The sequence below is a fragment of the Lepidochelys kempii genome, chromosome 8 (genome assembly GCF_965140285.1).
Source record: "Lepidochelys kempii isolate rLepKem1 chromosome 8, rLepKem1.hap1, whole genome shotgun sequence".
Lineage (NCBI taxonomy): Eukaryota > Metazoa > Chordata > Testudines > Cheloniidae > Lepidochelys > Lepidochelys kempii.
The window spans coordinates 34,980,618-35,003,851 of record NC_136387.1 but is presented as its reverse complement, the minus strand read 5'-3'; the positions used below and the strand labels follow the sequence as shown (position 1 = coordinate 35,003,851).

The 23,234-nt window shown below is 42.4% G+C and overlaps 1 protein-coding gene across 2 annotated transcripts in view; it reads left to right on the top strand.

Annotated features, from left to right (window-relative positions):
* SIL1 (SIL1 nucleotide exchange factor) overlaps positions 1 to 23,234 on the top strand; it is a 230,004-nt gene that overhangs the window by 2,824 nt on the left and 203,946 nt on the right. The gene's annotated exons all lie outside the window — the stretch shown is intronic.

Sequence of the window (23,234 nt, the reverse complement as noted above, 5' to 3'; positions counted from 1 at the left end):
CTGATATAATTGCATTTACACTAGTTAGGCTGGTGCCAGTATAGCTATACTGATGAACCTTTTATGTGTACACAAGGTCTTAAAGTGTGAGGTGGGTGACAAGACCTGCCTTTTACAATGGATCCTACAAGTCTTTATTTCAGCTATGTAAGATCATGCAGCTCATATTTGCTGTGAGCACGTCATCTTTGAAACAGTGGCATTGTTAGAGGTGGAATTTTTAATGTACATCTTGTTTATCGTACCATAAAATAGCTGTATTGAACCCTGCCATTTGCTCTTCTTATCCAGTCCCAACATGATGGCTGCATAACTGCATCCAAGGCATGGGTATCCAGAAAGTGGCCCCAGGGAGTTCTACAATGCAAATGCCACCATCCTTAATATAGGTTTCAGAGTAACAGCCGTGTTAGTCTTTATTCGCAAAAAGAAAAGGAGTACTTGTGGCACCTTAGAGACTAACCAATTTATTTGAGCATGAGCTTTCGTGAGCTACAGCTCACTTCATCGGATGCATATCGTGGAAACTGCAGCAGACTTTATATACACACAGAGAATATGAAACAATACCCCCTCCCACCCCACTGTCCTGCAGGAAATGGCCCAACTTGATTATCATGCACATTGTGTAAAGAGTTGTCACTTTGGATGGGCTATCACCAGCAGGAGAGTGAATTTGGGGGGGGGGGGGGTGGAGGGTGAGAAAACCTGGATTTGTGCTGGAAATGGCCCAACCTGATGATCACTTTAGATAAGCTATTACCAGCAGGACAGTGGGGTGGGAGGAGGTATTGTTTCATATTCTCTGTGTGTATATAAAGTCTGCTGCAGTTTCCACGGTATGCATCCGATGAAGTGAGCTGTAGCTCATGAAAGCTCATGCTCAAATAAATTGGTTAGTCTCTAAGGAGCCACAAGTACTCCTTTTCTTTTTGCATCCTTAATATAGAAGTGAATCTAGTGGAGACTTGTGTAGCTTCTCCTATGAAAAGTAAGTGTTGCACATTGGGTTCTGTTGTCTATGCAGGCTCACATCTCACTTGTAGCTGAAGGGGATGTAAATCTACTCTATTTATGGAAATTAAGTGTGATGTGTGGGTTCCTGGCAAGTTGCCAGCATACCCCCCTTGAATGTACAAAGCATGGCTCCACCCTTGCTATAAGGAAGTGACAGGTAACCATGATTAATTTTTTATATACTACTACTATATTACCTTCTACTCTCTCTTATTGGTCCAGTTCTGAATTTATTTACATTTAACAGTAAAAATGTCCTCAACAAGCCTCTTTTTTACTCATCCTGTGGAGGAGCATATCCTCATCCTTCTCCCCCAAATCCCCTCTTACTGTTTTTGTGTCACAGTGAAGTTGAAGATGAGGCTTATTTAAAAGGTACTGGCTCAAGATATACAGAAATGATAGCATATTAAATATAGCTCACATTGGTCTGTGGAGGTTTTGTGAGGTAGTGGGGTCAGCAGGCTGAACTTGAGGATGAGAGCCTGGAGCACCTGAGTTCTAATCCTGGCTCCACCACTGACTTCCTCTTTGACCTTGTGCAAATCACTTAAACTCTCTCTAACTCAGTTTCCCCATCTGGGAAATAATACTTAACTCCCCTTTGTGAAGTACGTGAGTCAGCTTTAACTAATATTTGTCAAGCACTCTTAGATCAGGAGTGCTATATAAAACTAGCTATTTATTATTAACAAAAAGATATTCTTAGCACCTGAAATGAGTGATGACAGAAAACACAGTTTCTGGGATTTTGCCATGTAAAATAAGGCAGTACCGGTTTGTGACGCTTTGAGTAAACTTCTTTTACGTCATTAGAATTTTCACTCTCAAAGCTTCTGTTTCAAAAAATCCCCCAAAGGCAAAGTCAGACTCAGCCCAAACTGAGGCCTTGGCTACACTTGCAAGTTAGAGTGCATTAAATCAGCCCCGGGCCCCCTAACTCTTGAGGTGTCCACACTGGCAAGGCACTTAGAGCGCCTGGACTCCGCAGCTGGAGTGCTCCTGGTAATCCACCTCCACCAGAAGCACAAAGCTTGCTGCGCCCTGGCTGAAATGCCTGGGTGTCAGTGTGGATGACGTGTTGCATTACTGCGCTGTGATTGGCCTCCGGAAACGTCCCATAATCCCCTGAAGTCAAGTGGCCACGCTTGTCATTGTTTTGAACTCGGCTGCAGGCATGTGGATATCCCCTTTCAAAGACCTGTTTCTGACAGCTGGCATGCTTATCTGCACCGGGACAAAGCGAACCAATACTGTGGAATGCTGCTGTGAATGTGTATGTGAGAGAGAGGCGCGGGGGAGGGAGGTCTGCTGCTGTCTGAACTCACAAGACAGCATGCTGACACACTCTGCCCCCCAAAACACACACTCTCCCCCCACAAACACACAACACACTCCACCCCCCCATTTGAAAAGCATGCCGCAGCCACTTGCACACTGGGATAGCTACCACAATGCACTGCTCTTTGTGGCATTGCAAGAGCTGCTAATGTGGCTACGCCAGTGCTCGTGCAGCTGACCACGTAAACACACTGCAGCGTTTTCTCTGCTGCGGTCTCTGAAGGCTGGTTTAAGTCTCAGCGCTCTACATCTGCAAGTGTAGCCAAGCCCTAACTGTGTTTTGTTTGGAAACCCTAAATAGGTTTGCTGTCGCTTGAAATTCAGTCCAAGATTCACCAAAGGTTTGCAAACCTTGCCCCCTGTTTCAGGTTTGTAAATTCTCACCAGCAACTACATACCACACAACAAAAACACTAACCCAGGAATCAATCCCTGCAACAAACCCCGTTGCCAATTCTGTCCGCATATTTATTCAAGGGACACCATCATAAGACCTAACCACATCAGTCACACCATCAGGGGCTCGTTCACCTGCACATCTACCAATATGATATATGCCATCATGTGCCAGCAATGCTTCTCTGCCATGTACATTGGCCAAACCGGACAGTCTCCATGCAAAAGAATAAATTGACACAAATCAGACATCAAGAATTGTAACATTCAAAAAACGGTAGGAGAGCATTTCAGTCTCCCTGGACACTCAATAATGGACTTAAAAGTGGCAATTCTTCAACAAAAAAGCTTCAAAACCAGACTTCAGCGTGAAACTGCAGAACTGAAATTAATTTGCAAACTGGACACCATCAAATTAGGCCTGAATAAAGACTGGGAGTGGATGGGTCACTACAAAAAGTAAAAAGAAAAGGAGTACTTGTGGCACCTTAGAGACTAACCAATTTATTTGAGCATAAGCTTTCGTGAGCTACAGCTCACTTCATCGGATGCATATCGTGGAAACTGCAGCAGACTTTATATATACACAGAGAATATGAAACAATACCTCCTCCCACCCCACTGTCCTGCTGGTAATAGCTTATCTAAAGTGATCATCAGGTGGGCCATTTCCAGCACAAATCCAGGTTTTCTCACCCTCCACCCCCCCCCCCCCCCCCAAATTCACTCTCCTGCTGGTGATAGCCCATCCAAAGTGACAACTCTAAGAGTTGTCACTTTGGATGGGCTATCACCAGCAGGAGAGTGAATTTGGGGGGGGGGGGGTGGAGGGTGAGAAAACCTGGATTTGTGCTGGAAATGGCCCACCTGATGATCACTTTAGATAAGCTATTACCAGCAGGACAGTGGGGTGGGAGGAGGTATTGTTTCATATTCTCTGTGTATATATAAAGTCTGCTGCAGTTTCCACGATATGCATCCGATGAAGTGAGCTGTAGCTCACGAAAGCTTATGCTCAAATAAATTGGTTAGTCTCTAAGGTGCCACAAGTACTCCTTTTCTTTTTGCGAATAAAGACTAACACGGCTGTTACTCTGAAACCTGTCATTATACAAAAAGTAATTTTCCTTCTGCTGATACTCACACCTTCTTGTCAACTGTTAGAATGAAGGACGTCCACCTTGATTGCATTGGCCTCGTTAACACTACAAAGGTAATTTTCTCGCTGTTGATATTCATCCCTTCTTGACAACTGTTGTTCCACCTTAATTTAATTGGCCTCGTTAGCACTGACCTCCCCCACTTGGTGAGGCAACTCCTATCTTTTCATGTGCTGTAATATATATATATATATATATATATATATATATATATATATATACACACACACACTGCTTACTGAATTTTTCTCTCCATGCATCCGATGAAGTGGGTTTTAGCCTATGAAAGCTTATGCCCAAATAAATTTGTTAGTGTCTAAGGTGCCACAAGGATGCCTCCTTGTTTTTTGCTGATACAGACGAACATGGCTACCACTCTGAAACCTGTAATTTGAGTTAGTTATCTTACTGGTTCTCAAACTGTGGTCGGGACCCCAAAGTGGATTGGGACCCCATTTTAATGGGGTCACCAGCACTGGCATTAGACTTTCTGGGGTCTGGGACTGAAGCTTGAGACCGAGCCCTACCACCCGTGGCCAAACCCTAAGGGCTTCAGCCTTGGGTGGCAAGGCTCAGGTTACAGGCCCCCTGCCTGATGCTGAAGCCCTTGGGCTTTGGCCCCCCTAGCCCAGAGCGATGGAGCTTGGACTTTGCTCTCTTTCTCCCTCCCCTCCTGCCCCCAGCGGTGGGGCTCGGGCAGGCTCAGACTTAGGTTCCCCCTCCTTGGGTCATGTGGTAGTTTTTGTTGTCAGAGGGGGTCGCGGTGCAATGAAGTTTGAGAACCCTGTGTAAATTTAAACTGATATGGTTATAATGATATAACCTGCCTGCATAGACACTCTTAAACTGGAATATGAGTACTATTTTTTTTTGTTTAGCTTGGGAAGGGGTTTAAGCTATGCCTCTTCCCCCCCCCCCCCGCGCTTCCCCAAAGCTGCTCTTACACTGGAATAAGAGTGTCCACTTGAGGCATGTGTGTTATATTGGTATAACTGATAAGACCTAATGTGCTCCTTCTCAAGACATAGTTATTTTTAAAGGACACTGGAATTTTGAAAAGTCAACACAAACTGGGATTTGTCTATTGCAGACAGGGTGCCTTCCTGGGCTCTGCTATGAAACCTTTCCTAGGCTGGTATCTGTCAGAGGCTATTCCCTATGGGCAACATATCTCAGCTACATCTCTTCGTCAGGTCCACCCTCCATTGGACTCAGCTCATGACAGCTATGGCTGGTCCCCCGTCCCCGTCCCCCCCGGTGAAATCCTTGCTAAGCTGTTTTCCACTGGGAAAATTCTCTCTGAGTACCTTTATTTTTGTTCTGCGGTCAGTCCCAAGTTTGATCCAGCTGCTTCCATTATCAGGTGGCAAGGTATTATCTGACACCCCACAGCCAGTATGAGCCTGCTATGCCCTTACCCTAACTGTTCAGTCCTTCCTTCCACCTACAAGATCCGCTTGTAGTCCTCAGAGTAGGTCATGTGGAGAGCTGCATTACAATGGCAAACAACTTCCAGGTGCTGTTTCCAACTGTCAAACAGTAAAAGAGAGGAAGGGGAATTGAAATGAGAGGTAAGCCCTGAGCATCTCCCTGGCTTTAAGCCAGGCTCCCCTGTGTAATTCATTTCAGCATCTGCACTCTAAGTGCAGGAATCTATCTTTAGTTTGATAACCTGCTCACTCTTGTTCGGTATGTGAGTTGGTTTCTAAATTCCAGTGCAATAACTTTTAACTCTGGTCAGTGGGAAAGTGAATGAGCTGCATTCTGTTAACGTTTGGCCCATTTTTCTACTTGGTACAAATGTATAACATCTGCTACCGTATAGAAGAGAGAATGTGCACTCTAATATTCTGCTTGTCTTTATTGCTTCTATTATAACCCTCACAAAGTGAGACTTTGGTCTTGTGCACACAGGGAAATTGATCTAGCTGTGTTGGAATAAGCTGTTCTGGAATAGCTCCCTGTGTAGTGTGAGGCACCTCGCTCCCACTTGCCCTTGGCATGAGGAAGCCATGTCTGTATCTCCCAGAGATTGGCTCCCCAACTCCATAGGCAATACAAGCACTCCCTTTTAGGCCTGCGCAGGCCTCACTGCCTTTCTTCAGATTAGGGAAAGGCACACTCTGCCCTCTGCTTAGCTCCCTGGAGTGTCCAGCCACTGTTTCACTTGGCAGTTACGGTATTTACAGATCTGTTGCTTCCAAAGAAACAGTGCACCCCAGTTTACCAGCTCCATCTCAGATCACAGTTTTGCTTTCACACACAGCATTTAGATATGTGTTTAGTGAAATCAAGAATGAATCTCTGCTTTGTTTTGTTTGTGATATCAGGTAGAAGTAGTGGAAACAATGGTTACAGATAAAATAAAATCTTAAAATGCATTCCAGAGCCTAGACTTAATTAACATGGTACTCTGATGTCTTGTGGAGTATTGCTCACCCAGCATCCTTCCAGGCTGGCTGTGATCCTGCTTTCATAAGACAAACATGCTGTTAGCTTGTCTCCTTGGTGAAGAATCCAAAGTGTCTCTTGGTTCTCCCTAGATATAGCAGAACAATCCTTTGCCATTACTTATAAACAGGACACCCTCTGCTCACTGTTCCTTCAAGTGGCTTTCCTCTCTTGTTGATTTTGCAATCTCTTGATTAGCACCAGGCTCAGTATGCAAACAGACATAGATTGCAAGGCGGGCAATACACTTATGACCAGACAGCGATAATCGTCTATTACTACGTGCCGAAAGAAACGTTTTTGAGGTATGTCACGTCCTGGTGACATGCCTTAATCCCAAATCCTTAAGAATATAATTTTCAGTATAGATACATAACTTCTTAAATATTATCTGTGTATACATTTTGCAGTGTTTATGATGATCACATGCCACCCTTTGGTGAACTAATATGCATATATCTGACCCAGGGATCCCTGTGCATCCCTGTACCCTCTGCCAGTTGGCACGAAGTGGTCTGTGGGTTACATATGGACACTATTCCAGAACAAAAGTGACTTCATCCTGGAATAATATTCTGCTATAGCCTTGTGAGTCAATTTCCCTGTGTAGATTAGGACTCAGCCTCTGTGTATTTATTGATTTAATCCAGAGTGACTGCTTTAATCCATATACATTTAATGGGAGAAAATATCAATGGCTGGCTCTGACTAGTCCTAAATGCCCCCAACACCACTTCCCACTGTCGTGAATTTAAAGCGGTCAGTGCCTTTTTGAAACAGAGTCCCATCCTGTCACATTCTGGGATGCAGTCCAGATGAGTGAAGGATTGTGTCACCACCTGTAATCCTAGATGCCTGAAATGCCCTATTGCTGTGGCTTGCAACCTGGACACCAGCAACCAACCAGTGAGCATGCAGGTCACACCATGAGTGTCTGTGTGCTGTAAATCCATGGATCAATAACACTGACCCCAGTGGCTCAACAGCTGCTTGTGGGCTTCTACCAGCTTTGGTTATCACTTGCAGGGTGACCTCCAACACACTCTCAGTCCCGAATTTTCCCCAGACTGTGTTCCCTGAAGCATCCCATGTGCTCCTGGACCACTTGGAGAAATAATTAGGTTTGCTACTTTTAAAGAGACAAAAGCACATTAGTTTATTTATTTAACTAGGGTAAATAGAACCTTTCCTTCAAACATAGCCCTGAGTTCCTTAGAGTAAAAATAAATTCCATTTATTAACAATAGGACATAAGTAATGTCAACTAAAAGGAATAAACATAGAAAGGGTTACGGGCAAATCAAAGTGAAAATACATATCTGAAAGTCAAAAATTTAATCTAGCAAGGTACAGGCTTTGTTCAAGATGGTGTTTTTTTTTTCTCACCAGTCTTCCTTCTACCCTGCCATGACTGACTTTCCCTCAGTCAGAATCTTCCACAGAACTACAAGGTGCAGGCTTCCTGTGTCTTCCTAGGTGAAAGTTCTTTGCTTAAGCAAGTTTCTCACCTATATGCAGTTCCCAGAGACATCAGCACCTCCTTTCTCCTTGGTTGAAGAATCCATCTTTCTCAGCTTGCGAGAGCTCTAGCCCTTTGTGCCTCTCTAGTGATGGATGCCAAAATGGCTTTCTGTCTCTGCTTATAGATTTCAAAGTTTAATGACCTAGTTTAAAGAGGGCAAGATAACCTCATGGTGGTCTTCCCTTCCTGTGGTCTTCCTATTCCTCCTGCTGATTTTTGTATAGATGGGGCTTCCATATTTTAGGTCACACTTTGCTTAATTTCTTTGGAGACAGATGGCTGTCTTCCTTCCTGTCTGGTGAAAACCTGTTTTTTCCGTTTATTTGGTCACAGATTGTAAAGCATAATATCAATGAGTATCTATAGTTCTTTATATAGTGTTAATACAGACATTTCACGGTGATATTAATCATCAGTGTGCCATTAGCTTTCAGAAAGTATCTTACTTGATACACTGTTATAATACAGCAATATTGTATGCAGTCAGTGGATTCAATTACTTATCGTTTGAGGTGCCCCCCTGTCTTTATAAATAAAATAAAATTTCTCTCTCTTGCAGGGGAGTAGATGCCATGCCGTGTTCTCCCCACCTGATAACTTTGTTTACCTTATGTGTAAATGACCCTTCATTGTCTCTTCCTGCGAAGCAGGCTGGTCAGAGAAGCAAACATATTCCTTTGTCTAGAGCATACCTGTTTACCAGCTCCCCAGACATATCTGGCTTAAACATTTTTTTTAGTCAAATTCCATTATATGTCCAAAACTCTTAATACCTCTCCCCTCTTTCCCATCCCCCCCATACATCATACAAGTATATTAATGGTCAGTGAGTTACTAGTTTTCCAATGACACATTACATGACACCTTTTAGATACAGATTATAACCATAGTGAGTTGAGGTACACCAAATTGGTCAGGCAGCTGAAACTCATTACCTGATTCCAGTGAGCCCTCTGGCACTGGGATGCTCTTAGGGTCACACATCCACTGTGTCTTCTTTCTTTGCTGGCAACTGCATGGCTGAGCTCTGTCATTTTATTGTAGTTGTGGGGTGAAATTCTTGCCTCATTGAAGTCCATGGCAAAACTGTTGACTATAGTGCAGCCAGGATTGATGCTGTTTTTCACCACATTCATCTACTGAAACTGGTTAGCTTAAGTATGTTAACCATAACTCTCTGCTTCCTCTCACAAAGTTGCACTTGAGGAATGTTGGGAAAAAGGTGGGGGAATAGTGAATGGCACCCCCTCCTTGTAATTCAATACTTAACCAATGCCAAAGTCTGGTGTTATGTGGAGCATTGTGCTGCTGTAGGGGGCTGTATTTCCAATGAGATGTAAAAGCAAGTTCTTGTTCACTTGTCTTTAAGGTTCCCATAACCCTTACACAAATACGGGGTGCCTTGACCAAATATTAGTCTAGGCAATTAGATTCTGCTTCCCTAAATTATCTCTATGGTTTCTCTGATTATTCATCTTGTCTCAAAGGGCTGTGTAGTGTAATTAGTGCTACATAGAAGCTTAAGATACTCAAAGATATGGCTGTATCTGTTGGATGAATGTACTTATATGGGTGTTGGATGGTTTGGGTCCCAAATATAGTTTGTAAAACAATTGGCTTCATGGGATGAAATAATCTATAATTTATTCTAGGAATGTGTTGATAATACTATAGGATTTTCAGTGAGCAGGTTAGAGCAGTCCTGAACCATGAGTTTATGTTGTTTGCCTGCACAATGAGAATCTTTGCCAGTAATTCACAAAGTCTGATGCTAGTGTCTGCAAAAGAAGGGGAGATGCTTTCAAAACCTCTGGGTTGCAAGGGAAGAGTCCCTGTACAGATGTGTGTGATGTTTCTGGGGAGAGGCTATGACAGGTATCTGCTTTTAAATTTTCAAAATACATTTATTTTTAACAACTGCCTATTTTAAACACAATGTTTTTTTTAACAGGAGTTTTAAAAAGGTTTCACTATTAATTTTAGAACTTACATTTCAAGCATGTTTCTGTAAAAGTGACTTTTTCAGTGTCCTCTGCATTGTGTTCTTTTGCGAGAAATCTCTGCATAATTATTTCTTATGTACTTGTTCAATCTATCAGCCAACAGATGTCAAGTGTAGCAAAATGCTATAATAATATTATAAACTAATAATAGTTATAATGCTTCTAATTACCTGGCATGGCTTTTGATAAAGGCAGACTCAGAAATTAGAGTGAGTGAATGCTTAACCTTGAACCACAGAAGCATAAATGAGCACTTAATCTTGCTCTAGGTGTACTATACTTGCAGGTGTTTCAGCTGCACCCACCTGTCTCTAATCAAGTGGCCCGTTCCCTTAATTTCCTCAAACCGACCAGGAGTAAAAATCATTTAAATCAGTTATTATAGTAAAAACCTATTATCAGTATGTTCAGAGATGCAGAACAACTCTGGTAAACTCTGTTGATGAGCAAGTTTATTGAAATGGATTTTGCATACCAAAAACTGAAGCCTGGTCATCTTAAAACTAATTTGGCAGTTGACCACTTGGGTTTCAAAGAATTCTTGTATCTTGATTATTACAACAATGCACATAAATTGCTTCCACATTGGGAAGACTAGAGAAAATGCAGGAATCCTTTATCTTTTATGTAAGTCGATTGTGCTGCTTATAAGTGCCAGGAAGTCTTTCTGACACAGGCTGAAATGTGTTTTTATATGAAGTTAGCTATTCATTACAGATAAAATTCACCCATCCCTGCACAAAGACACAGTAAATCCACTTTAGGCCTGATCTTGAGTTCTTGCACCTCCCATTGAAATAAAGGGAAGTTGTGGGTGTTCATTGTTTCTCAGGATCAAGCCCTTGGTGTAGGGAAGCTAAGCAGGGATTTGGGGATGGGTGTTACGGAATTGCCTGCATCCTTCAAAGCCGGGGTAGGCTGCTGGACTGCAGGACAGACCCTCATTGGCCAGTATTCTAGCATTTGGACTAGAATAGTGACTGCAGCATTTTTCATGGAGCGTGTGTCTACGCAGCAATGTAAGCCCAGGGTTAGAACTTGAGTTAGCAGACCATGGGTTTGTTTACCTAGGGCTTGAGCATCATTTGTAACCGCACCTTAGGAATTATTGAACCCTTGGTCTCAACCTGTTTTATCTTTGTTATGCGGGCCTGAATCCAACCACCCATATCCCAGACTTCCTGCTGCCCTCCCAAAATGTGGCTACTTTGGCCCTTTATGGTGCAGTGTGGGAAAACTTGACTGTCCAGAGGACAAAGCAAGTGAGCCCATGAGATTGTGGAATGCTTTTGGTGGACTCCCAGAGCATGAGTCTGATGGGCCTGTGTCTACACTGAAAAGCCATTGGGCTTGAACTCTGGGTCCTGGCTTGACTAAGGCATGCACTGAACCCGAAGGGGTTCTGGGACTAGGGTCAGCATGACTTGTCTGTAGATGGAAGTAAGATCAGGCTTGCTCCTAAATTCGAACCCTGGGTTTACATTGCAGTGTAGACGTACACGTAGAGGCTCACTATCCATAAATCCACAAAATTGTGGATCCACTGGTATTGCTCTTTGTCCTACCTTCAGCAGCTTCACTCCACTCCAGGCTAAATGGAGACAGAGTGGTGCTGAACGGATGCTCACTTTCATGGTGCACAAGGGATGCTCTGTGTGTCTGCTCTTATATCCCTACCACAGGGTTTATCCTGTGTGAAGAACCTTCTGCCAGGCCCTCTCTGCTTGTGTGACTTTCACCCAAACTCACTACAGACAGAATGGTAAGTTTGTTGTTGTTGTAAGCCCTTTTTCCTTTCAAGGCAGTGCGTAATGGATCAGAGGGCACAGCTGTACTTGCTTTACTGCTCATTTCACTTTGTGTTTTATTCATTTAATGTGAATTTAATGCTGGTGAAGAGTCCTGAATTCACAGCCCTAGAGACAGAAGTCCTCTGTTTCACCGCAGAGCAGGTATAGCATAGGCAATGGCAGTGCAAGCTTCCTCACATGTATGCCTCAAATTTCATGGGTAGGTACTACCCCAAGGGATGAGAAGGACATTTTCCATCACATAGCCTTGGGGTTGAAGGTGTGCTTGTGATAGTTTGTATCATAATGCTTTAGATGGTAGAAAGGAGCCATATATATATTATTCCTTTGCATCCTCACTGAACTGGCTTAGATTTGAACTGGTGATCTAGAAGTGAAGGCTCTATTTACCATTATTAGTGCCTTGACTAGTCCCCTCCCTGCATTTTGCTTCCCTAACCATCTCTGAACCCAAAGGGTTCTGTTTTAACATAGCTATTGGCCAGTTTTGCCATATGCTTGCCTGGCACATAGAACCTAACATTTTTAACATTTGGCTTAATGCTTGTAATGAGCTAGGACTTCAGTGTTCTCTGCTCAACTTGCCACTTCCTTTAGACTTTTTTTACTTTGGAAGGTTTGAATACTCATTCAAGGTGTTACCTTTCTAGACCCTTTCTGGCTGCAGGCCAGTGTATCACCATGGATACCATGCCTCAGGAACTGCAAGGCACACACCTTTTCCAAGACATTTGTAAAGAAAGATGCTGTAACATGCAACTTTTGTTTAGGGAGAATGATTTCTCTAAGCAAATAAACAGTTTGTCAAAGAACTCTTGTTGTCATACCAGATACTGTTAAGAAAAAGACAAATCTCTGATCTCTTCAGGCTCAAAGTTATGAGGCTCATTTAACCTGCTAATTTTCCTTTGCTCAGCAGTTCCTCAATAGCTAATAGCCAGGATGGGCAGGGATGGTGTCCCCAGCCTCTGTTTGCCAGAAGCTGGGAATGAGCAACAGAGGATGGATCACCTGCTGATTACCTGTTCTGTTCATTCCCTCTGGGGCATCTGGCATTGGTCACTGTCGGAAGACAGGATACTGGGCTAGATGGACCTTTGATCTGACCCAGTATGGCCGTTCTTGTGTTCTTATATTCTTAGGCATTCCAATTATGTCCTGAGTTAACTTGTTAAACTGCTTGTGTTTTATTCACTCCATAGAGTAAGCATCATCTTTATCTTTTGTTCTGTTCAGGTACTTGTACCACATTTCTCATTGTGGCATAACTTTTTGCTTTTCTCAGCAGATTGAGAGCTCTGGGTTTTTTTATCTGTCTGGGTTAGATCATAGGGATACACTTGCCATTTGGTTAATTTAGTATTTGCATAAATGACAACTTGTCTAAAACTAACCCATGTGAAACCACTTAGGACTTTTAGGTATTGAATACTTTTGAAGTATTCTAATTTTTCTTTTGCTGTCCTTGCATTTTATTATCCATTTCCCATAAATACTTGGCTTTTTATCCTGTATAGGCCTTATTCATGTACTTCACCAATAGCACTGGTGAGCTTGTAAGCAGCTGGGCAATAGATTATTCTCTCCAATTTGCAGAAGGTTATTGTGGTTTTCCTTATCAGGCCTGTTGTCATTGTCATCTCGTCTTGACTATTTTAGCTCCCTTCCCAAATCCCAGCTAGATTGCTAGATTCCAGCATGTCCAGAATGCTGCTGCTGGAATTTTCACACCTACAAAGAGGATCAAATGCATCACCCTAACATCAAGCAACTCCACTTTTTTAATACTCTGTGTGGACTCATGCCAGCTGACTTCATGGACCTTTATGTCTCTCCTCTCTTCCGCTGTTTGTCTGGCCCTGGCTTCCTCTCAGTCCCTTCACGTAGTTCTAACACCGGTGAGAGAGAGAGAGAACCTTCTCCTTTACAACCATTTCTGTCTGGAATAGCCTTCCTGTCTCTCCGCCTCCCTGGTTCTTGATCTCATTTCAGATTTCATCTGTAACAAGGTGGATTTGATTTAAATCACTAGTCAAGAAGACTCGATTTAATCATGGATTTCTACGTAAAAGTGCATCCTTGTTGGTTGTTATAACCTTAATACATAGTCTTCACAACTCAGAGATAGATGTAGGTTTCATTTTTAGAAGGTACACACTGTACTTTTTTAAAGTGATTTATTTTGAAAACTCTTCAGATTAGTTTTACAGCTATATCAGAAAATGAATGATTGGTTATTTCATTTACCAAAGGTAATTGAAGCAGATATTTATGAAGTAACTGGGAGGTGAACTATCTCCAATTCAACAGGTTAATCATTAATATTTGGAGGATTTACTTGCCATGCTGTATTAGGAGGAGAATATCACCAGACAGACATTTAAATTTGTTTTATTTAACTAAAACAACAACTTTACGCATTCTGGATTTTTTTTCCCTTCAACAGCAAACATATCATATTTTAACAAAACAAGCATATGAATTTTTGAATTTAGCTTAACATTCAAGTTTTTTAAAATCAGGTTTGTTTTTAGTTAAAAACAATTTTAAATGAAATATTTTTAAACATTTTTTTTAAATTGACTGTCAGCCAGGTCAACATGAGGAACTTAAAATATTGGCTTCTGTAGCTAACTCAGTCATCTTCACGTTCATTTTCCTGTTTGTTCATAATCTGGAAAAGAAAAACAAGCTTTCCTGCTTTTTCAGGTCCCAAACAATTACTCAGTTTGGAATGAATTAGTCCAAAGGAAGAAAATATTCTTTCTACACTGGCAGAAGAAGCTACTACTGTTCAAAGTGAGATTATCACTTCATCAGTCTCTGAATCCAAGTGCTTAAGTGACTTCCACCAGTGCAATAGCTCAGTGGTTTGAGCACCAGCCTGTTAAACCCCGCATTGTGAGTTAAATCCTTGAGGGAGCCATTTAGGGATCTGGGGCAAAATTGGGGATTGGTCCTGCTTTGAGCAGGAGGTTGGACTAGATGACCCCCTGGTCCCTTCCAAACCTGAGATTCTATGATACTTTCTTTAAAACATCATTAGCAAACTTATATTTCTTGACTGGTTTTTATTCCCAAACTGGGTCTCTTTTACGGCCAGCTGCCATTATAGGTTTTCCATTCTAGTGAGAGAATGGTATGGTAGATCTCAAATCAATGAAGGCTACACTAGAAAGAGTTCAAGACTTCTGGAATATGCTGCTCAAACAGTTTCACTTTTGTTTCTACTGCTTGTCACTCCCTTCTCACATTTATCTCCGGACTTCTTCTCCTTGTCCAGATCTATTTCGCCCCCAACAATCTTGTATTCATCAAACTTTTTGAAACTTTGCACTTTTAGGGAGAGGTAAGGGATTGACTGTGTACACAAATTTGCGGAGGGACAATAGGGTTGAGGTCTGTTATTTCTCACTTCTATATATTTATTAAAAATTTTTTTTGCTGTTAACAAGCATGTTGTTGTCTCTGGAGACACAAATCCACAGTTTGAGAACTGCAAAACTAAGCATCGCTGATGGTGTCTTCTAGACTGACTATTGAGTCCCATTGGGTAGATAGAAAGATTAACCTAAATAATCTATACAGAAACCCCTGGAACCCCATAAGATTGGGTCCCTAATCCATGAACTCAGTGATGAGCTGCCAAAATCTTAACAACCAGTTCCGTCCTCACCCCACGAGGGGGTCATGGCCCTCCCCCGACCCCTGCCCCATCCACCCCCCTCCCCTGTCCTCTGACTGCCCCCAGAACTGGGCAGGAGGGTCTCGAGGGCCACCGTAGTGGGTGCCCACCCCCCCCAAGAGCCAGAGGGACCTGCCAGGGGGCAGCTCCCAGGAAGCATCCGGCAGGTCCCCCTGGCTCCTGGGGTGGGGGAGCATAGCTGGGGGGGAGCAGTCGCTCCCCCCACTGATCACTTCGAAAGTGGCTCCTTAGTTGCCGACTCTGTGGGTGCTCCAGGGCCGGAGCACCCATGGGGAAAATTTGGTGGGTGTAGAGCACTGACTGGCAGCTCCACACCCAGCCCCAGCTCACCTCACTTCCGCGCCGCCCCGCTCTGCTTCTCTTCCCCCCCCCCCCCCACCCGGCTTCCCATGAATCAGCTGTTCACGTGGGAAGCTGGGGAGAGCCGAGAAGCAGGCGGTGGCTTTGCGCTAAGGCCAAGGGAGGCGGAGGTGAGCTGGGGCGGGGAGCAGTTCCCCTGCGCTCCCCCCCGGGGTACCTCCTCGCGCCCCCCCCCCCCCCGTAACCTCCGCTCCATGTTCAGGGGAGGAGGCGGAGCGGAGGTGACCTGGGGCCAGGGGTGGGGAGCTGCCGGTGGGTGCTCTGCACCCATCAAATTTTCCTCGGGGGTGCTCCAGCCCCGGAGCACCCACGGGGTTAGCTCCTAAGGTGCCACTTTTGGCAGGTTGTTAAATTTAGAAGCCCTTTTAGAACCGGTTCTCCCTCGCGGGACAACCAGTTCTAAAAGGGCTTCTAAATTTAACAACCAGTTCTAGTGAACTGGTGCAAACTGGTTCCAGCTCCAGCTCACCACTGCATGAACTATTGGAACTCATTTACAAAACTTTTCTTAAACATTACATGAATAAATTGTCTCATACTATAGAATTAGAATTCATAATCCCTATTCCATGATACATTATAGCTCAAAGATATCTTAATTAAAACTATCTTTAAATAGCTTTTTTCCTCAAAAAACATTTTATCAAAAAAATCCGATTTAGAATAAAAAAATCTGATTTTTTTTAATTAAAAATAATAATTGATTTTTATCCACCCTGATCTGTAAACCTCTTTTCTTCCTTGATTAACACTGTGCCTCTGAATTACTCTCTGCTGGAGTATTTAATTTGTAAACATTTTGGGACACTGTTTGAAAAATGTAATATAAAGCTGTATTGCATTTACTGTAATGATCTGTTATTACAAGCATATTTCACAGGCATGCTATACAGTACTGTGTGTTTTTAACTAAAATTTTTGTTTTTCAAGTAAGCTTGAATAGATGTATGGTAACCAATGATGGACAATATCCATATGAAACAAATTCACTCCATTTTCTTTTCCAAGACCATGAAAGAGTGAAAAACAAACAGCTCTGAAAATGTTTTTCTCATATTCTTGATTCCTGCTTTAGTATAGTTTCTCCTTATGGTAACTTACTAGTGCTGTAACTTTTCTTGGTCCTCCAAAATAAATTGCTCTACTGTTAAAAAGATCCAGCAGGAGCCTAGTATGAGTTAGATCCTGCTGTAAATTGTGGGTTTAAAAACTCCAAAAGTGTGGGTGTTGCCTGGGTCCCTTAACTCAGTTTCAAGTGACAGCTGGCACAGGCTCAAGGGGAGGCAGGTCTCCTTGAAGGTTATGAAACTTTGAAGTGATTGTTAGATATTTGTTAAATTTTAATCCAGCAGTGAAAGTGTTGTATAGCTCTAAGGGTTTGTCTACACTGGGTGTTGGGTTTGTTGTATGTTGTGTTTTTTGCCCCGCTCTAGCTGCCCCTGTGCCAACCCCCTGTGCAGATAGTGGCTTACGTTGGTGCAGTTTACATCAGTTTGAATCTGGGAGAAGCTGCACTCATGCAGGTCACTTGTTTCGCCAGTGTGGTGCATCTACATTAGCGGTTTGAGCCAATGCTGTGCTAGTGGAATTACATCAGTGCGCCCTGCTCCCAGTTTGGATAAGCCCTCTTGTCCAACAACTCTTTCCATATTCGTGGTTTCTTGTTGATTTTTCTACAGCGAGTTGCCCCAAAGTGCAGCATCAGTGTGTGACAAGGGATGGAATTTAATTTTTTTTTCTAGCCAAACTGGCCCATGTTTTTCTGGTAGCCAATATTATAGGGGACATTTTACAATCAAATGGGCTCTGGCCACTGCGGGGAGCCCCGGGCCCTTTAAAGCGCTGCCTGAGCCCTGTACCGGCTTACTTTCACCTCTGGGTATGGATGGCAAAGCTAAAGCTTCTAGGGGTTGGTCTGACAGCAGAGGTCGGGGGGGGGCAACTCTGTTTTGTACCCCTGTGAAGTGGGAATGGTTTTGAAATAATGCCATTTGTTACCACTCTGGAAGAGGGATTCATATAAAAAGTATAATCCATGAGATAATTGACTACCAAATGCGAATTTAGCGAGCAAGTAAAAGGTAATCCCAGGAAACAGTCAAATGCCTTCTCCACCTCTAAGGATATGGCAACAAGAGGCTCCTTTGACTCCCTTGAAGCTGCAGTTATGTTGATCGGTTGGCTCAAAATCATTAGTTATATTTTCACATAATCTGGGGTAAAATCCTGAAAATTTTGCTGAGACAGAAGTCTTATGACAGTGGGAGTTTGATGGGTATGTCTACACTTAAAATACTACAGCAACACAACTGTAGTGCTTCAGGGTAGACACTCGTTACAGTGATGGGAGGGGTTTTCTTGTTGCTCTAAGTAATCCATCTCTGAGAGGCAGAAACTGGGTTGATGGAAGAATTCTTCCGTCAACCTAGCACTGTCTACATCACGGGTTAGGTGAGCGTAACTAGGTCTCTCTCAGGAATCTTTCACACTGGCATAGCTACATCTTTTAGGGGTTAGTTTCCAGTGCAGACCAGCTATGAGTATGGTCGGAGTAAAGACCTTGGGATTTGGCTCATGATTTATGTACATGAAGTGTATACAAAGACTGCCCAGAAATGACAGATTTGTATCTATTACTTTGTTCTTCATGATTTGTGATATTTACCAGAAGACAAGAACTTTGTTTGATATGAGGACACAATCAAACATTTCTCATATTTTTTTAAAATGCCTGTTTTACTCCCTGTTGGAAATGTGACACTGAAACCCTAAATACTTTAACTATACCACACTACACACACAAAATCAGTTAGGTGCATGTGACAGAGGAATTTTAATGTGTTCTTAGGAAGCCGTAATCCTATATGAGCAGGGACTACATCTGTGTCCTCCGCTTTGATGCGAGTAACCACAGTTGAAAAGAAACCTAGATACAAACAAAACTGTGTCTAAATATAGGTTTTTCATGAGGCATCGAATGCTCTTTAAATAAAATTTGAAAAATAGATGCAGAGCATGGCTCTGGTGCTAAGAACACTAAATGGAATGCAGGATGACACACTTGCCTCCCCCTTTCTCTTTGTGTTCCTCCCACTTTGTTGGCGTTAATTTTACTTTTTCCCCCCTCTGCTTTTTTAGGGGGAGTGATTTTCAGGCCTCCTCTGGTAGTTCCTGCTCAGTTTAGTTTTCTAGGAGGCACTGCTTCCTGCTTCTGTCATTCTTCCTTTACATTTTCCCCCTCCTTTTTTTTCCCCCTCTTCCTCGCTCTGTAATGTTAATATATTCCAGTCCTTTGCAATTCTGTTATGCTTTTCCTCCGAGGATCTCGTAGCACTTACAAACTTTAAAATCTCCTGGGGATATTTATTCCGATTTTAGAGAAGGAGAAACTGCCTGGCAGCTGAGATCAGCTGAATTATTCCTGCGAATAGTACCTAGATTTGGGCATCTGAGCCTAGGCTTTGGAATTAGCTTCCCCCATTGGTCCAATAGAGCTCAAGTCTGAATGTTAAGTCACCATGTAAGGCCTTGGCTACATTTGATTTTTCACCTTGAGTTAATTTGAGGGCTCTGCCTAAGGTAAATTGCAAACATTTGTGTTTTGGGACAGATGTGTGAATTCAGTGGTAATCAATTAACTCATAGTGCACATGAGCCCTTAGGCCTTATTTAAAGGTGTGATGTTAGAACCTGCTAACTGTGTGTCTTAAAAATGTAGTGTAGACAGGACACACTGCCTTTAGCATGTGCTAAACCAGTCAAGTTAAATCTTAGTCTATTTAGGCCTAAAACTCATCTAATTTCGCTGGCTTGAGGCCTGGCAGTGGGGGAATATATCTGGCCTATCTTGGTAGGGAGGGAGTTTACTGAAGATTGACTTTGGGCAGCATGGTTTGTATTTTAATTATGTAGATATGCCCAGAGAATTTGATGGTCTCATTCTCTAAGTAAATTATGACACCAAAGAGTGATAAAGTGATTTGCTTAGAGGCAGAGCTAGGTCTCCTGACTCTCGGGCGATGTCTACACCACAGACCTTCCAGCGGCACAGCTGTACCGCTGCAGCTGCGCCTCTGGAAGGTCTCCCATGTAGCCACTCTATGCTGATGGGAGAGAGCTCTCCCGCTAGCATAATTAAACCACCCTTAAGGATCAGCAGTAGTTATGTTGACGGGAGAACATCTCCCACCGATATAGCGCTATCCACACCGGCGCTTTTGTTAGTGAAACTTACGTTGGTCAGAGGTGTGGGTTTTTTTCACACCCCTGACCGACAAAAGTTTTACCGACAAAAGTGCTAGTGTAGAGAGAGCCTCACTCTTGCACTTTAACCAATGAGGTTCCTCCCTCCATTTTAAGACTAGAAACTGTTGGTACCTGTTTTGAAAGGATTTAGAACTGTTTTATGACTCTGCTGCTGGGGAAAGGGGAAAGCAGTCCCTCTGTAATATACTTAGGATTCTGTATCACTCCAAAAGTTATACATTGCATTTCAGCAGGAAATTGCAGCAGATCTTGCAGAAATACCTGTGAAACAGGTGATTTCCAATCTGTTTATCAAATGAAAAGGAGCATTGTAATATATAAAATAAAACAGTAACTAGTTTTAACCCAGTGCCTCTTTCAAACCACTGTATTTTCTTCTGTTGTTTTTTCCCCAGTTACTTTTCTCATCTTCCTGGGAGGAGGTTGGTTGCATACATGCACCTTCCTATGTAAGATTCCTGGATTTGGCCAGACTCCTGCTGGGGAACAATGGGTGTACAGAAGTTCCGGTCTACTTAAAAGGTTTTTGCAGTGTAGCTTAGGAGTATGAAAAAACACCCTTTTAACTGATATAGCTATGCCAGCAAAAGCCCTAGTGTTGACACAGTTAAACTGGTGAAAAAATCCTTTTACTGGTGTGACCAGGGTTCCAGGGGAGCCAACTTAGGTCATTCAATTAGGGTGACCTGAAAAGAATGGGGGCAGGCAATCCCCAAAGCTGATGGATATTCCAATACTTAGATTTACCAAGCCAGCACAAAACAGCTTCTATACCACCTCACTGGTTACCCAGAAGCCAACAGCACATTTCCCTTGAAGTAACCCAGCCATAAGCCTCCACCCAGACAACCAAGTCAGATATGATGAGGATTACTGAAAATCTTATTCATCACATAAAAAAGTTCTGTCAATCCCAAAGGATCGGACACATTACCTCCCAGGTTAATGAATATTCCAGATCTTACCCAAATACATGCTTACAGCCAATTCTTATTAATTAAACTATAACTTATTAAAAAAGAAAAGTGAGTATTGGTTAAAAGATCAATATACATACAGACATGAGTAAAGTTCTTGAGATTCAGATTCAGATAGCAGAGATGGTGAGCTTTGTAGTTGCAAAGAGTTCTTTCAGAATTAGTTCATAGGTAATAGTCCAATGTGTATATTCAGAGTGCTCCAGTCAGGACTGGAATCTCAATCTTGTGGTTTAAGCTTCCCCTGTATGAAGCATCAAGCAGATCTGGGATAAAAAGGATCGGGATCCAAGAGTTTTTTGTACAGTTTTCTAGCAGCCACTGGACCATACAGGCCTGGGTGAACAGTAGGCTTCTGATGTAACCTTCTGTTTCCTAACCCTCACTGGTAATTAACTACATGGATTAACATAAGATAATTTATCCATTAAGCAGTTTATCTCAAACTTTAAAGAGCCATATAGACAATGACATTAGTGCACCCAAGATTAATATAAATGTTAATATTCCCTTTTGATCTCTGAATCAGTAGCTATAGTGACAGACAGGAACTGTCTGTTTACGTGGCTAGCATCTAAGATATAAGTAAACACATACAATTAGTATCACCTCTAATTCTCTAACAATACAGGTTTGCACTTCAAAGTTCTAGCCTATCTAGCATGGAATGGCCCTAATTGCCATTTCCAACATGTCTCTATAGGTTGACTCGGGGTCAGTTAGCCTGCAGGATGCTTAACCCTTTCTGGCCATGTGTTACACTTTGTATAAGATTCGTTGCAATTATATAACAGCGGTAGCAATAATAATTTGCATGGTTATGTTTTAATCAGATAATGTCACAACTGGTGTAGCTTATTTTGTTCGAGGAACAGGTATAAGCTATGTTTTTGCTGGTATAAACTGCACCTCCTATAGGAAGGTTTGCTAGTATAGCTATACTGGTAAACCCTTTCTAGTGTAGACAAGACTTTTGTAAACCAAGCTAGAATGATGATTTTATTAGTGTCTGGGACAACCACCTCTGATGTGGGACGCAACATTTGTTTAACAGCTCACAGCAATAATATACAATGATAGAGGGAAGGCATCAAAGAATACAGTAAACTGTTGAAACTTCACGGAGTAGCTAGGGAGGCAGAATGTAATTACTGGAGTTAAAATTTGGCCAAAAAACTGGGGATAACATCCCCTATTCTTGCAAAAAATACTAGAGAATCTTTAATTATCACAAGATCTTGGTTTTGAAACTCCTGTAGCATGGCACATCAAGCAGAACAGTGTCCCCTAACCCTGTGCTGGGATTTAGGTTCATCACTGGCTTAGTGGGGAATATTACCTAATGGTTTTTTAACACCACTTCGTGCAGTAGCTAGGTGTTCTGTAGCTTGTTAGATGTGACAGGATCCCAGCACAGTGTGATAGAACGGCAGGCACAAGCGGGGAAAAAGGACAGGAGGAACAAAAATACAGAGATACTGAAAACATGGAAGACAGGGCGGTGGCAAGAGATGGACAGAAGTAGGGCTGTGAAGGGGATGAGGAGATTGTACCCAGATGCAGTAGCAGTGTTTATTTGTATTGTGGCAATGCCTACAGGACCTAGCTGGGGATTGGGGCCCTGCTGTACAAATATAACATAAATATAACATATAACAAATATAACAGACCCTGCCTTGCAGAGTTTTCAATCTAAATATCTTGTAAATTAGCTCCTGTCCCATACATGCCCAAATGATAGACTCTGCTGTTCCTTCTATACCAGAGTTTAACTATTTAATTCCACAATGAATAGTTCTTTAAAGAAAAGATGCAGCGGAAAGATGGTGATAATCCTTAACAGTTATAAAGCAGTTTATATCTTCAAAACTCTTCTAAAATGTCTCCCAAGAATGAGCAAGATACTATTCTGTTAGTGCAGAAATGTCACATTCTTTATCTATGTCGTGCTTCAGCCCAAGAGTGATAATTTAAACCTCACCTTCTTTTAATAATAAATATTGCTGATGACTGTCTTTCACAGAAACTTCTACATGGGAATAGATTGTATTGTAATGATGTGTTTTTAAAGTGAAAAGTGTTTGGTTGATGTAAGCACTTGGGTTTAATGTGGCCAGTTAGACTTCTTGGATTTTTCCTTTGGAGTTTGGCTGCCTTCCGCTTAAGGGAGCGCAATGGTCTATTAAGAGTTTATTTGATCTGACACATGACAAATTGTTTCTAG